Source organism: Bradysia coprophila, unplaced genomic scaffold, assembly GCF_014529535.1.
Source record: "Bradysia coprophila strain Holo2 unplaced genomic scaffold, BU_Bcop_v1 contig_324, whole genome shotgun sequence".
Classification (NCBI taxonomy): Eukaryota; Metazoa; Arthropoda; class Insecta; order Diptera; family Sciaridae; genus Bradysia; species Bradysia coprophila.
Genome location: NW_023503584.1, coordinates 4,388,166 through 4,405,434, shown reverse-complemented (window position 1 = coordinate 4,405,434; position 17,269 = coordinate 4,388,166). Strand labels below are relative to the sequence as shown.

The following is a 17,269-nucleotide window of genomic DNA, read 5'->3' as shown; positions in this document are numbered from 1 at the left end:
AATTCTCAACCGATTTAAAAAAAAAAGTTTGGTGGAGAATGGAATTAATTCCTGAAGTGAGGTTCTAAGATAGATTACGTTGGTCTACCGAACAAGCTGATGTTGCTAACAGAATACCGAATATATAGAACAAAAATTAATGAGTGTGAAGTTTGCGGCCAGAGCGAAGCGAGGGCCGCAAATCACACGAGTTTAGGTTTCATTGAAGACTTGTGTCATTTTGACAAATAGATACACATTCATTACAGTTTGTTTTAAATGTCAACTTGATGAAAAAAAAGAAGTTTTTATCAGGTTGACATTTCAAACAATCTGTAATGAGTCTGTTCAGTAAAAAGCATCTGCGTGTCACCGCCTTAGTGATCAACTCAGAAGTGTCTCAACTTGTTCTTTCAGAACATAACGAAAATGAGTGGTATCGGTTCAACCATCTGGGAGTAGTTCTAAATGCGTTTTTGTGGCCATCAACATACAAAATTACATTTCATTGAAATAAATCAATAAATCATTGCCAATAAAAATACTATTGAGAAGCTCAGACAAACAGTTAATGGATATTGGATCTGACCCACCTAACAGGTGGGACCCAGTTATATGGTGAAAGAAGTCACATTTTCTATAAATACATTCCAATTCTATTTATTCAATCCACATTCGATATCCACCTTTATTCGACCTTTATAAGACATACGCAAACGTCTTAACATTGGTTATAAATGTCGAATTAATAAAGAGAAATTGATTTTAATTGCGAAGTCCCATTTTTCTTCGACAGTAAGTCGACGTGGAACAAGAAAACTATAAGAAATATCTCCATATAAAGGACATGGAAATTCAATGTAAAATTTTCAAATTCTACGCCAACTTACAGAGCCTAATATTTGGGAATTAATTCCCAAGAAATTCCCAATTTTTTTTTCTTTCCAACCCCGTACGAAGATCAAAGGGCTTATAGGATTACGATGCCGTGTGTAATTGATGGAATTCGAAGCAGACGGTAAGTGCAAAGTGTTTGCCTATATTCATAGATAACGAATCCGCAATAAAAATTTTGTCTGTCCGTCACGTCGATATCTTGAGTAAGTTCGAAGATGGGCATATTCGGGTGTGTATTAAGGTCTTTTGGGGATGTCTACGGCAAAATAAACGATGGAAATGTAAATGAAACGGCAAACGATAGGTATTGTCGATACCAATTCATGAAAAAAAAAGTTTTTAAAAATCGGGTGAGTGGACCGTGAAGTAGGGCCTTAGAAGTGAAAGGCTACTCGGCCCTATGTGTATCTTGCATATAACTCGAGTAAATTTCATCCGTTTTTCGTAATTTTTGTTTCATTTGGAAGGTAATCGAAGGCCGAATAGAAAGTTTTTGAAAAATTTTTAAATTTGGGTCCTTGGACTAAGGCCGCTACTAGGACCCTATGTGTATCTTGCATACAATTCGAGTAAATTTCATCCGTTTTTCCTATTTTTTTTTTCATTTGAACACCAAATATAATGTTGTTACATTTTTTTTTAAATTTAGGTCGTCAGACCGATAAGCCTATAGGTGCAGTATTTATACTCAATAAATAAAAATTTTAGGGCTATTTGAAATTTATGTTACATTTGAAAAGAACGTCGTACGGGGCTTCATAATTGCGCTATACGCAATTTCTAAGATGTGCACATTTCATAATAATTTTACCCTAGCTCCGACTGTTCTGATGGCTCGTTTTAATTAACTACTCGTAAAACATCAGGAAAAGTTCAAAAACGTTTAAAAACTATGAACAAGGAAAGAAAGAAAAAATGTGGGAATTGCAAGCAATTTTTGGATAAATAATTTAATTCCCAAAGGCTCTGTCAGTGTATAAGTGAAAATCGCAATCATCCTAATTAAAAAAAAAGTTAAAATCAACGTTTAATAAGTAATCTTTTTTGGGCCCGCTTTGTGTTCTGCATGGAATAACAATTTTAAGTCACTATATATCTAAATGCTAGACTAGGTTATGTATACCACCTAATTGTAATAATAAGTAGAACAAAATTTTCCTCAACAGTATCTGTTAGCAATCAGGTTAATTGAATTTTACCTTCAATTTACCTCTAAATTTGTTCACCGTTGCTATAAAGAATCTTCATTGAAGATGTAAATTGAAAAGAGCTATCTGCATCCTTAAAATCAGTTATGGTAAAATCAAATAATCGACCTCTTAAACAGAAACAAGTAAACTAGCTCCCATTCATGCAATCCAAATTATGCAATTCGTACATTTGAAATAGTAACGATTTACAATAAATACTATTTGCATGGGATCTGTCGGGAAACATGAAATGACTTCACCGTCAATTATACAGTTTGTAGTGTTAGAAAATAGACATAAAGGTTTTATGAGTGATTGGCACATGAATAGTTAAATGCAGGAACGGGGTATGTCAATTAGCGAATAATGAGAACAAAGAAATTCCATTAATCGAGCTCCGTTTCATGACAATTTTATTTTTCTTATAATTCGTTAATGTGACACGCAGCTTTTCTGCATTAAACTATTAGAATAAATGTTTCTTTAAAAAAAAATCGTGTGAATTTTGAGAATTTCAAATTTTTATCAAAATTCTCGTACAAAATCAATTCGACTCGTGCCAATTATAAAGCCAATTTGTTTACCAGCTCGTAACCACACAATAGAACTTTGCAAATATTTGCATCGTGTAACAAAAAATAATAAAATTGAAGTTTAGTGTAACAACAATGAACATGCAACGGATATTCTGTAGTAAACGATTGAAATCGATACAACACCGCAACTAATAATCTTGAGTACAGATGCAATGCATTTCACTTTACACATGAAAGGTTTTCCATTTGAAATGAAATTTATTTTCATGTTTCGTTTTCCATGTCATTGTTGATTTAATTACCGTAAATTGTGCATCTGTTGTTCCGTAAATTTGAAATATGCAAAAGATGTGGGATTCAATTTGAGATGAAATTAAATGAATTTCAATTACAGAAAACATTAGAATCAATGATATATGTTTGTATTATATTTAAATTTAAATTTAGGATACAGTTCTGGAGCACTGGGTCGCCACTACTGAATTTCTTGAGAGACAAGATTCTGAAGCTTTCAAAAACAGGAACGAAATCAGTGAATCTGTTACTTCATTACTGTGAACTATGTCATAGTGTTTGTTAGTAAATCTATCACATCAATACTTTTACACTTAACAAAATTAACGAATTATCACATTTTTGTTGTCAACAGATTCTACATAATTTCCTGTTCCACAAAGATAGTCTTGATATTGAATGGTTTTTTGGTTCTTACACCAGTAAACTGGCTGTTTAACATGTGCGACAAAAATTTCGATTGAAAAAAAAATCAAAAACTGCATTCAATATAACAGCTGTCAGAATCTGTGGGACTAGTAATATCAGATCCCACATAAAACAAAAATGTGATAATTCATTTCAACAGTCATATATCGACGTTTATTACTGTCGTCGTTGCCGATGACATGGATGGCAAGGATATACGGATTGGAAAAATCTTTTTGTGCTTGAAGACTGAAATTCGACGGATTTCGACACGCATTCTACGATCGAAAAGTTTAATTTTTCTGTACTTCTCAGAGAGAGGTATTTGCGGCCAAGAAAGTACTTTCTCGGACGCTCTCTCCGGCCGAAAATGGAGAGTGATTTCTATGTTAATGGTGTTGTGGTTTCGTCTCATTTCAGTTTTCAAGCACAAAAATCGTCGTTTGTGACTCGTGATGAGTTCAACTTTTCATCACTCGTAACGAAAAATACTATTCTCACTCACATGAAAATCTTTTATAAGAAAAATCCTCAAATTCATTGTAAATCGTCAAAAAATTCTTTTTAATTTTTAAGAAAATCCATTATAAACAAAAACATAGCTAACGCCGACCCGTACGACACACCTATTCGTATCAAAAGCCTTTAATGTGAAACTCTTCATTTCTCTTACTTCATTTTCTTCTCTGCTGAAAAACTATTCTTCCTTTTAAATCACTTACATTATCCACTCTTTGCCTTGTTATCATATACAATTAAATTGCCGGAGGCAATATAGACAGCCCCGTACGAAGTCAAATTTCATAAATTCCTATTTAAACAGCTATATACCGCTATATTTACCTATATTTCACTGTAAATAAACATTTCACAGAGGAATATGCTATTATATAGCTCTATATGCCTGTATATAGCTCAATATAGCTGTATATAGGTATATATAGATGTCCATATATGGAATCCCTGAAACCCCACACACATAACAAATTATTTCCATGTTAACAGAAACTCTCTAAGTATCATTTTTCCCAAGATATTTTTTTATTTTACTAAAATCCAATATGGCCGCCGGCAGCCATTTTGTTAGGAGACCAGAAATAGCACCGACGCTTTACATTCGTTAATACCTTTCAAACAAAAAAAAATTCATGAAATTCGGTCAAAATTTACTCGAGATATTGTCAAAATACACCACGTTCACTGTACTTCCGAGTAGCCAGATAAGAGCTCACTCCAAGAGACCTAGCTCACGCTCCGGAGAACATAATTTCATAAAAAACGAGCCATCAGAACAGTCGGAGCGTTTGCTGCGACTGAGCCCCGTACAAACCCGTATATCTATTGCGTACGTGACCCTAGTGCGTCTGTCACCCTACTTTGACCGTAAGCCTATGCGCCGGTTAAAGTAGTTAAAGTAAAATTATTATGTAATGTGTACATCTTAGAAATTGCACATAGCGCAATTACGAAGCCCCGTACGACGTTCCTTTCAAATAAAACAAAACTTTCAAATAGCCCTAAAATTTTAATTTATTGAGTATAAATACACATAGGGCCTAGTATCGGCCTCAGTCCGAGGATCCAAATTTAATTTATTTTTCAACTACATTCTATTCGGCCTTTGATTACCTTCCAAATGAAACAAAAATTACGAAAAACGGATGAAATTTGCTCGAGTTATATGTAAAATACACATAGGGCCCTAGTAGCGGCCTTAGTCCAAGGACCCAAATTTAATTTATTTTTCAACTACATTCTATTCGGCCTTTGATTACCTTCCAAATGAAACAAAAATTACGAAAAACGGATGAAATTTGCTCGAGTTATATGTAAAATACACATAGGGCCCTAGTAGCGGCCTTTGTCCGAGGACCCAAATTTAATTTTTTTTCAACAACATTCTATTCGGCCTTTGATTACCTTCCAAATGAAACAAAAATTACGAAAAACGGATGAAATTTGCTCGAGTTATATGTAAAATACACATAGGGCCCTAGTAGCGGCCTTAGTCCAAGGACCCAAATTTAATTTATTTTTCAACTACATTCTATTCGGCCTTTGATTACCTTCCAAATGAAACAAAAATTACGAAAAACGGATGAAATTTGCTCGAGGTATATGTAAAATACACATAGGGCCCTAGTAGCGGCCTTAGTCCGAGGACCCAAATTTAATTTTTTTTCAACAACATTCTATTCGGCCTTTGATTACCTTCCAAATGAAACAAAAATTACGAAAAACGGATGAAATTTGCTCGAGTTATATGTAAAATACACATAGGGCCCTAGTAGCGGCCTTAGTCCAAGGACCCAAATTTAATTTTTTTTTCAACAACATTCTATTCGGTGTTCGATTATCTTTCAAATGAAACAAAAATTACGAAAAAAGGATGAGATTTACTCGAGTTAAATGCAAAATACACATAGGGCCCTAGCAGCTTTTCACTTCTAAGGCCCTAACTCACGGTCCACTCACCCGATTTTAAAAAACTTTTTTTTCCTGGATTGGTATTAACAATACCTATCATTTGCCGTGTCATTTACATTTCCATCGTTTATTTTGCCATAAATATCACCAAAAGACCTTAAATCACTTAGGTGGCCCTAACTCACGAAGGGCCGACCCGAATATGCCCATCTTCGAACTTAGCCTCACTATTTTGACTATCTTTCAGGGAAAAAAAAATTTTGAAATCGGATTTGATTTACTCAAGATATCGACGTGACGGACAGACGGACAGACGGACAGACGGCCCAAATTTTTATTGCGGATTCGTCATCTATGAACATAGGCAAACACTTTGCCCTTACCGTCTGCTTCGAATTCCATCAATTACACACGGCATCGTAATCCTATAAGCCCCTTCGTACTTCGTACGGGGCTAAAAACCCTTCGATTGCCACCGAAACGCAGTTACAGAAAGTAGAGGTCCTCGCTTAGGTCAATAAACACACAAAAACGAGACTTTTATCCAGAGTTATGAAATGGGTGTCACATGCTTTTGTCGAAAGTGGCTTATTACCGAGGGGGACCGCACTGAATTTGCAACTATTTCTCCTCGTGCAACTCTTTTGCAACTCTCTTTTTCCGCGTGCAACTCTTTTGAAACTCTTTATTTTTGCGTGCAACTCTTATTTTCAGATTGCAACTCTGTGCAACTCTTTTCAGTGCGGTCCCCCTCGCTTATTACACACCTAAGTGTAATATTTAGTAATAAGACACGTGTGTACTCTTGTACTGTATCAGTAAAACTAACTATTTATTCGACATTCACACCATACTACGATACTACATCCACTCCCTCTTTTTCAAAAATTTCAACAGTTTTAAACATCATACAATGCAAATACGAATATCGACAAATATCGATAAATAAGATCCTTAACACTTCACCCTTTGATCGTTACTGTCAGTCTCACTCTTTCAACTTTTCTTCCTTTTTACATTTGGACTTCAGCTTGATTCTCCTTCGATTCGTGAACCACAACTTATGATTCATGATTATTTTCTAAAAGCAAAATAAAAATTAGTAAGCATATCGGCCCATCCTTTTCACCATTCCAGCCAGCCTCCGAACTAACACCCAAACTAAGGTGATTAAACTTCCCCAGTAATAACAATTTCAAATTCTACTCCGCTTGTAAATTGGATTTTCTGCCTTTGCTCGGCAACTGACATGCTTATCTTTGCTTGGTGGCTTATCTTTGTGTGGTTATTGACCTCGGCTTCGCCTCGTACCAACAAAATTCACACTTGAACTCTACTTTTCAATTTTTCATCACTTGTTATGTCAATAAGTATTTAAACCTTAACCCCAATTTCTTGTTTTCCCTAGATGTGTAACAAGCCACTTTCGACCCTAGGAAAAAACAAGAGCATGTTATAGCACATTACGTCCGAGGTTCATTTTTTTTTTATTTTAACGACTTGGTGATTGTGATCCTAAGCCGAAGGCGAGGATCATAATCCAACTCTTCGAAATAAACATTGGGCGTGTCATTTTTTATGTGTCGATGCAAAGATAAACCCAAACTACCCCTCCGAGTTTTTGCTTAGCGTTAGCCTTACCACATATATAATCTTCTACTACTTTATTTGGGCAAGCTATTTTCTAGTGTGCCACCAAACTAGGTGGACTAATCGCCTATTAATGTGGTGTTTATGTAGGATTGAATCAATCCTGTGGTGAGTTCAGGTGAAGTCGACAATAAGTAAAAACTTCAAAATTGCAAAACGTTGATCAGCCAATATCTTTATTAGGACGTTGCCTACAATTTACTTTAATCCCGAAGGATGTCATTTATTCAAATATTCTATTAATTCTATGCTATGTCACGGTATCCAACTAATCTCTGTGGGAAGTCACAATAAAATCGTTTTTCAAAAGCATCTACGCCTCGGTTAACGGCAATTGCTGGATATGTATTTTCAGACCACATTTCAGGCTACATTTGAGTCAATCAACTATCAATATGAGTCTCAGAAAAAATCGAATTAGGTGGAAAATTAAGTTTGTTGAACTTTGTTAAATATGGCTTACAAATAAACAAATAGAATTTGATTTTCGCTTATTAAATACTTGACCTAAGCATTAGTAAATTTTCGATGGAACGCGTTTGTGTCTTCGAATGTGCCGACATTATTTGTTGTCTCAGTTGAAAATGGCAACATAAATTTAGCTTAATGTGGTTTAAGCTAAGCCTGTTAACAAACGTGAATCCAAATGAGAATCGTGACATTGAAATCTTAAAATAAAATTGTTTGTAGGAAATAGAACTGAATATTGAACATAGTTTTGGATTAACAAATTTTTTGAGGAACACAATCGGTGAACAAACGAATGCTGGTGTTTGAGTGAGGTCTTTTTCTGTAATTGTTCAGTACATTTAAATATTCTCACTATCGAATTGAAATTTGAAAACCAGGAACCTAAACTGGTCCTTTCATCGAGCTATGTTGCTTTGGTGAATTCGTTGATTGAATTTACGAAAATTCAATTTCATTTCAACATTTTGGCGATTTCGAACATTATAACTATTACAAGTTGTTTATCGACATTTGGGCTGATTTCCACTCACAAAAAAACCACTCCGTTTCGCCTCCGTTTAGCCTCTTTTCTATTGTTTAAAGTGTAAACGGAAATAAAGACATAGATTAAGTAGTTGAAGTAATGTGTTCACAGGACAACTTTGAATTTAAGTTTTAGATTCTGCTTGAATCGTATCGTCAGGTTTTTGAGCCTGACCCAACGCACTGCTCCTAGCATGAACATAAGAAATATTTGGAGGCTGATGAAGTCACAGTAGGCACTGCGTTTCTTTCGTGAAGATAGGTGACTTGTTTTAGTTGTGTGAGTTCAAACACACAATACAATCAATCTTAAGCGGTAGCTCTCATCACAAAAGCCTCCAAATTCGACGTTTGTCAAAGTAGTGTTCATGCTAGGAGCAGTGCGTTGGCCTGACCTGAACTAGCCTATCATAGTATCATATATAGTTATTTAAAACTGACGAAGGTATCTTCTTCTTCAGAGGGATTCTTTTGAAAAACAGCCTACCGAAATCGGACGCATTTTCCAGTGGACTTTTTTATATGTGCCTAGAAAGGTATTCGACCCTAGAAGCCAAAACCACTTCTTCGAAGTTTGTGTGGCTGGTGAAAGGTGATCAAAACCGAAAACTTGCACTTTTCTTACACAAATTTCTCCAGATGCACGAGCCGTACAGGGTCGTGTGGGGTGTCATTAGAAAGGTAATCACATGTACTATTGAGCCGAATAGTGACTTATTGCGGGTTTAAAATTCATCGACACTGAAATATGTGCAGTTGAAGTTTTCAACCGAAGACTAACACTGTTCTTACTGAAATTTTTCGAGTTACACAAAATGTACATGGTCGTGTGGGGTATCATTTGAAAGGTAGTTTAATGTGTTTTTGGGCCAAATACGGTCTCATGTGGCTTTGATGCATCTACGGTGAAATAGACGTTGAACTGTTTAATTGCCCTTATTTCATCGCATATGCATCCAAACCACATAAGACCCATTTGGCCCAAAAGCACATAAAATTACCTTTCGAATGATACCCCACACGACCATGTACGTTTTGTGTACCTCGAGAAATTTCTGTAAGAACAGGGTAAGTGTTCGGTTGAAAACTTCAATTGCACATATTTCAGTGTCGATGAATTTTAAAACCAATAAGTCCCTATTCGGCTCAATAGTAAATGGGATTACCTTTCTAATGACACCCCTGTACGGCTCGTGTAACTGGAGAAATTTTTGTAAGAAAAGTGCAAGCCACAAAAGCTTCGAAGAATTTTTTTGAAAGTGGTTTTGGTTTCTAGGGTCGGAGTCCTTTCTAGGCACATATAGAAAATTCCACTAGAAAGTGCGTCCGATTTCGGTAGGCTGTTTTTCAAAAGAATCCCTCTGAAGAAGACCTGCTCGGGTAGAATGAATATGTCCCCAGTTGACTAAACAAACATTTATACCGTTAAGTTAAAGAAAATGACAACAGACGACAGACAACAGACTACCATATAAATCTTTAATTACAAGGTAGAAGGCCATGTACAAAGGCTACTAGAAATAGTCGAATCGGGCAGCATTCGAAATATGAAAATTTTCAGCTTTTAGGACCGAGCGAAGAAATCTCGATTGTGAAATGTTACAATCTTATAACGTGAAAATTGTTAACCCGAGCGAGGGGAAGCTGAGAGCAAAATTCCAGTTTATACAACGCGCGAAAAATCAGATCTTAAAAGACTTTTGGATGAAAATTTAATTAAATATTTCGTTTTTCATGACAAAGACTAATCAAGTGAATCACGCACAGGTAAGGCAAGAACTTAGTCGAGTCCTTGCAAGATGGGGTGTCAATCTATCAATCTGACTTTAATCTATAACTGTACGAACGTACTGAACAACTGAATTGTCCACCGTAAAGTACTTTGAACAAAGAAATAAGACCTAAAAATCTGAAACGATCCTAGTTGTTTTTCTCGATCGTGTGTTCGGGTCTGCTTTTATTGTCGTTTATTACTTATTATTGCATGTTTCAATCGTCATAATTAAAACATTTCTTTTATAATACCAACCCAAAGACGCATAAATCAAACCATATTCACACGTTACTTTCAGGAACCAGCGGCAGTTATTATTTTTAAACAATTAATGTTCATTGCGGCTTAAAAATGATGGAAAAGTTTTTTTTTTGTTTTCTTTATTTTGTGTAAACGGAGACACGGCATACAGTTTTCGTGATTTTTTTTTTAAATAAACGAACTGCTTTTAACGAAAGGATGGAATTAATTTATATTCGTTGATCACACTGTTGTATTGTATCTCATTTTTGAAATTTTTTCCGCTTTCTTAGGAATTTGAATTTTTTATTTTATTGCTTAAGCTGGTGTGAGCTTTTGAGGGTACCAGCGGGCTAATACTTTTTTCCAATTTAATTTTTTTTTAATGATGTATCTCGACAGAGTAAATCCAGGCAGGAGAGATTCATTTCTCGGATGTCAAATACTGACATCAATTGAATTAAATTTATATCGCAAAATATAAGGCCACTAGATAATTCAGGTCCCTAGTCAATTCAACTGTTCTTGCCTGTATTTACTCTGTCGTGCTTTGGTACAGTGGTAACTTCTAACCATTGAGACGTTCCCGATTTTTACCGGTATGGTCCTACAAAAGGGGACAAGAAAAAATTCTCGGTGAAAAAAAAATGAAAATTTTCGTTGATTTTCTCCCAAATATGGAACAGATCAAAAGGTGGTGAAAATTCTAATCGAATTATTAACAAGAAGTAAGACCGAGAGTCTGACGTTCCAGAAGAATTACTAGAGAAAATGAAGTCCTTTCAGTTCAATCAGTTTACAGAAACTAAATGAATATGCAACCAGACACCAGAGCTCGGCGGAGTGAGCAAAACAATAAGTGACTTTGGAGCTCGTTCAGGAACTAAAAATTCGTTACCCAAAGTGAAGATTTTGACATATTTTATATGAAAGAAGTGTCAAAATCGTCACCAGTGAAACTTAACGATGAGTTGCTGAACGGGTTCTTGAGTTAAATGATTATCCTGATTGTGAGTCGATCAGAACTTTTGTCGGTACGTGATTCATAAATATAGGAGGGTTGGTAGCAAAGACTAGAAAGGTTAGACCGTGTAACGTTAGTTTCGATGATTAGGCTCAAAGCTTCATACAAATTCGGAATAAATTTCGATTACTATTCCAACTGGAATATTACGAAATCTTACTTCAGGTTTACTACCACTTAAACCGTCGACCGTGAAAAATTGTTGCACTTGTTGAAAACCGATTGGTCGAATTCCCAAACAACCCTGACCTATTCTTCATTAGTGAACAACAACACGTTATTTCGTGTCCTTCACATTCACAATGTACCGACCGCAAAATTCTGAAAAAGCGATCATTCATCTCGAATTAAATCCAAGAAAAATTCGAAATATCCTTGTGAGCATACCACATATTTGACATGGTCCCATTCCAAAATTTCTGAATTCAAATTGTAAATATTGTTCTGTTTGAGTGGTTTATGATTGTTCGCAGGTGGTTTGCGATTATTTATGGAAGTGTTTTGAATTTTCGTTATGAACACAAATCGCGCGCGCGTTTTATTATATTTTTGGAAACGAAACAATTAACTTTATATTGAAAGAGTGGGATCCAATCTTAAATTGTATGCGTGTCGCTCTGTACGAAGCCCCGTACGACGTTCCTTTCAAATAAAACAAAACTTTCAAATAGCCCTAAAATTTTAATTTATTGAGTATAAATACACATAGGCCTAGTATCGGCCTCAGTCCGAGGATCCAAATTTATTTTTTTTCAACTACATTCTATTCGGCCTTTGATTACCTTCCAAATGAAACAAAAATTACGAAAAACGGATGAAATTTGCTCGAGTTATATGTAAAATACACATAGGGCCCTAGTAACGGCCTTAGTCCAAGGACCCAATTTTTTTTTTTTTCAACAACATTCTATTCGGTGTTCGATTATCTTTCAAATGAAACAAAAATTACGAAAAACGGATGAAATTTACTCGAGTTGTATGTAAAATACACATAGGGCCCTAGTAGCGGCCTTAGTCCGAGGACCCAAATTTAATTTTTTTTCAACAACATTCTATTCGGCATTCGATTACCTTCCAAATGAAACAAAAATTACGAAAAACGAATGAAATTTACTCGAGTTATATGTGAAATACACATAGGGCCCTAGTAGTGGCCTTAGTCCAAGGACCCAAATTTAATTTTTTTTCAACAACTTTCTATTCGGCGTTCGATTACTTCCAAATGACACAAAAATTACGAAAAACGAATGAAATTTACTCGAGTTCTATGTAAAATACACATAGGGCCCTAGTAGTGGCCTTAGTCCAAGGACCCAAATTTAATTTTTTTTTCAACAACTTTCTATTCGGCGTTCGATTACCTTCCAAATGACACAAAAATTACGAAAAACGAATGAAATTTACTCGAGTTGTATGTAAAATACACATAGGGCCCTAGTAGCGGCCTTAGTCCGAGGACCCAAATTTAATTTTTTTTTCAACAACATTCTATTCGGCCTTTGATTACCTTCCAAATGAAACAAAAATTACGAAAAACGGATGAAATTTGCTCGAGTTATATGTAAAATACACATAGGGCCCTAGTAGCGGCCTTAGTCCAAGGACCGAATTTTTTTTTTTTCAACAACATTCTATTCGGTGTTCGATTATCTTTCAAATGAAACAAAAATTACGAAAAACATATGAAATTTACTCGAGTTATATGTAAAATACACATAGGGCCCTAGTAGCTTTTCACTTCTAAGGCCCTAACTCACGGTCCACTCACCCGATTTAAAAAAACTTTTTTTTCCTGGATTGGTATTGACAATACCTATCATTTGCCGTGTCATTTACATTTCCATCGTTTATTTTGCCATAAATATCACCAAAAGACCTTAAATCACTTAGGTGGCCCTAACTCACGAAGGGCCGACCCGAATATGCCCATCTTCGAACTTAGCCTCACTATTTTGACTATCTTTCAGGGAAAAAAAAAATTTTTGAAATCGGATTTGATTTACTCAAGATATCGACGTGACGGACAGACGGACAGACGGACAGACGGACAGACGGACAGACGGACAGACGGACAGACGGCCCAAATTTTTATTGCGGATTCGTCATCTATGAACATAGGCAAACACTTTGCCCTTACCGTCTGCTTCGAATTCCATCAATTACACACGGCATCGTAATCCTATAAGCCCCTTCGTACTTCGTACGGGGCTAAAAATTTCCCTGATTGGTACGGTCAATACCTATCTAATAAAGCTAAAACAGACGAAATATGTTGAAATGTGGCCGACCTACAAGCAAAAACTGATTGCCGCCCTGTGCCTGTTCCACACCAAGGGGTCTAACTCACGAGTCGGTCCGATTACCATAAACTTTTTTTTTGTCGATCGGTATTGTAAATACCTTTTATTTGACGTATCACTTACAAGTTTAACGTTTAAATGTCCGGAGATATCTTCGAAAAACCGTAAAGCACTTATTGGGCCACAGCTCGGGAGGGGTCGATCCAAAATCACTCATCTTCGAACTTAGCCTGTCTTTTGACATTACCAAACGGGAAAAAAAAGAATTTTCAAAATCGGATGCGTTTTACTCAAGTTATCGTGCAGACAGACAGACGGACAGACGGACATTTTTTTTTCGCGGATTTGGCATCTCTAGACAACCACAATAGGTTTCCCCTTACTCAGGGAGTCCAATTCGACGTGTTACAAACGTATGCGTAAACCTATAAGACCCCAGTACTTCGTACGGGTCTAAAAAAAATCCTTGGAAATCAAAGACATGTCAAATCAAACCAAAATCTTTAAAAGTCGTGTATAAACGCTTGAAACGTTGTGAAAAATCCTTGAAATTCAAATAAGATCCTTCAAAATCGAAGAAAAATCCTTGGATGAGTTTCTTTTAGAAAATCCTTTTGCAATTAAAGTAGAGTAAACACTATCTAAAGCGAATGTATCGCTCTGGTGCTGTTGAATCTCTCTGTCTAAAGGTAAAAATTGATGAAACTTTAAATATTTTTTTTACACGATATCAACGACGAATCTAATCATCTACAAATCGTCAAATCTAAAACATTTTTCGAAAACGTTTTTTCTGTGCAATAAGACTAATTACGAACCAAATTTGGATTACAGCACAAATTGTCACACATTTTTAATTACTTTAAAACTCGTAAAACAAATTCTATTATTTGTCTCCCGATAAACCTAACTGACCCAATTAAGGTTATACCAAGAAGATTTATTCAGTCGATAAAGTTTTCTATTATTCAACTTGACTTGCCATTCGTGACGGCATGAAATGCTTGCGTTCTCTCGCTAAATTAAATGTGATATTTATAGTTATTAGAACGATAAAAGATCTATTTTGGCATTGTTGTATATATAATCCACTTGTTATAACGAAGGACGTCAAAACTCTAATAGTTTTAAAACAATTTAGCTATGAAAACGATTTGAGTTTTGAGACTTCATCTGGTAAAATGGTGTAAGAAATAAGTGATGGGACGGTGCATGTAATACGACACAGTTTTAGTTTACGACTAGCCTGCAATGTTAGCACTAATTGCAATTAAGCAAGCATCCATGAAATATGATTAAACAAATTTGATACGTCTTCGCCTGCCGTTCAAAGAAAAGTAATTTGCTAACCTTGTTAAGAACATAAACATTACTTAGCAAAGTAATTTTTATTTTTCTGGTTGATGTTTTTTTGCACACAAAGTTCTGTAAAATACTTTTAATTTTCTGTTCCTTTGCTCCGTTTCTGAATGGTATGCAGTTCGGACTGTTCCTCTGCCGCAAAAAAACCACTTTTCGAAGCGTAAATAATCTCCCGTACAACTTAATTTAATGAATTAACATCCACTCAATCATATTATTCGAGTTGATGGAATCATTCATGGAAGCATTCACAAATGTAATGAATATCATCTGAAGCAATGGCACGTTAAGAATCACCTACTCGTTCCACAAAATCCAAAGTTAATTATCTAAGTAAAAACACCGGACTAGGACTACAATCGGCATCAAATAAAATCATTGAATAGCCGAGAAGATCTTTTGAATGCTTCGCTGTGAGCTTTAAATTATTTCAGCATCAATACCACAGTCCAAAAATGAAGCTTATCGAAATGAGTCGCTTTGATTATATTCACTAATTAACTCGACATGCATTCAATAGAGTTCATTCGTTAGGAATACACAAAAGTCCTTTGTTAAATTTTGACGAATGTAATGCGAAGTGAATATATACACACGGCATAACTTTTGATCCGTTCCGAAAAAAAATAATTATAGCCACAGGCTAATAGGTATTACAAAGGGATTTTATGAGCTTAGTTAAATGTAGTAAACGTTGCGGTATAATTACTATTCAAATCTCTTTCTACGCATTTGATACGCGATGTGATATCCAACCAAATGAAATAAAGGATTATTGACAGTAGGGAGATTGCGCTTTGCTGTTAATAATGTATTAGGTGACAAGTGACAAGGTCCGTAAGTCACTGTGAGAAGTGGTGTGAGTGTGAAAAAGATTTATCATTCTCATGGCTTACCAGACGTCATAATTCCACATAATGAGTCAATTAATGTCTTGTCTTATCAATCTGGCTAACAGCACTAAGTATTTAAGTTTATAATTAAGTTTCCTTGTAAGATACAAAATTTTGTTCCGGCTGAATCGAGGGTCGTACGCATATGCTGATTTTAAGGTTGTATAATGCCGCACAATCTCTGTAATATTTTGATTGTTATTTTCCCATGCACACTAACGGAAACGAATCATTTGTTCGATGAAGCGAAAAATTACGAAATAAACGGAATGCAATTTGGACGAGATGCTTTAAACTGATACTCGCATTCCAATTTCATAACTCAATTGATAAAATCGCTATTATGGATTATACAATACTACCCATGCAAGGTACAGCACTACGGATGAACTTAATCTACCATTATCATCACTAGTTTTAATACACACGACGTGAACTTTAATTCAGTTATCGTGATCATGCAAATAGTAGTTTTTGTTGCTCTATTACTTTGAGTTTGAAACGAGACGAAGGCGCGACTGAGAAATTACGATGTGTGCTGAAAATTTTTTTATCGTTTCTGCGGTGCTGGCAGTTTAAGAGCAATCTTCACTTGGCAAACTTGTAGCCTACATTTGGGCACAAAAATGTTACATTTTTGACGATAATTTTGTCCTCGCGTCCTTTTTGGAAAAAGTAAAAGCATCGTTTGGTTGACATGCGTTAGGTTTTAATAAAAAATTGAAAGGTTTGTGATGATGTAACCTAAGTAAGAGAAAACTCAATAGTTCACGAAAACTGACACAAATTTTGAGTTTCCTCGGACTTATGTTACATCACCACAAACATTTCTACTTTTTATTCAAAGCTAACACATTTCAACACCAAACGATGTTTTTACTTTTTTTACCAAAAAGGATGCGAGGGCAAAATTATCGTCAAAAATGTAACATATTTGTGCCCAAATGTAGGCTACAAATTTGACAAGTGAATATTACTCTTAATCAGCCCTCTGCTCTTTGGAAAAATTTCAAAATCGCTGAAATATCTCTAAGGTGGAAGGTTGAGCTTGAACAGATAGCTTTGGAACAATTCCGGTTCCGCCTATTGAAGAATGTTTATTGCGCTAGAACCGATGCTGGAACCGATGCTAGAACCGATGCTGGAACCGATGCTAGAACCGATGCTAGAACCGATGCTAGAACCGATGCTAGAACGAACATTTTAAACATTGCTTACAAAACAGTTTAGATCATTTTCGATCGGGGTTTCAGTCGGTTCTTACTTCTAATGAGAAAGATTGACTTGGTTAGTCGGTGAGTT

At 35.6% G+C, this 17,269-nt stretch overlaps 1 protein-coding gene across 1 annotated transcript in view; it reads right to left on the bottom strand.

The window, feature by feature from the left end:
* The window catches only part of LOC119079603, a 118,804-nt gene that overhangs the window by 50,888 nt on the left and 50,647 nt on the right, over nucleotides 1–17,269 (bottom strand). The gene's annotated exons all lie outside the window — the stretch shown is intronic.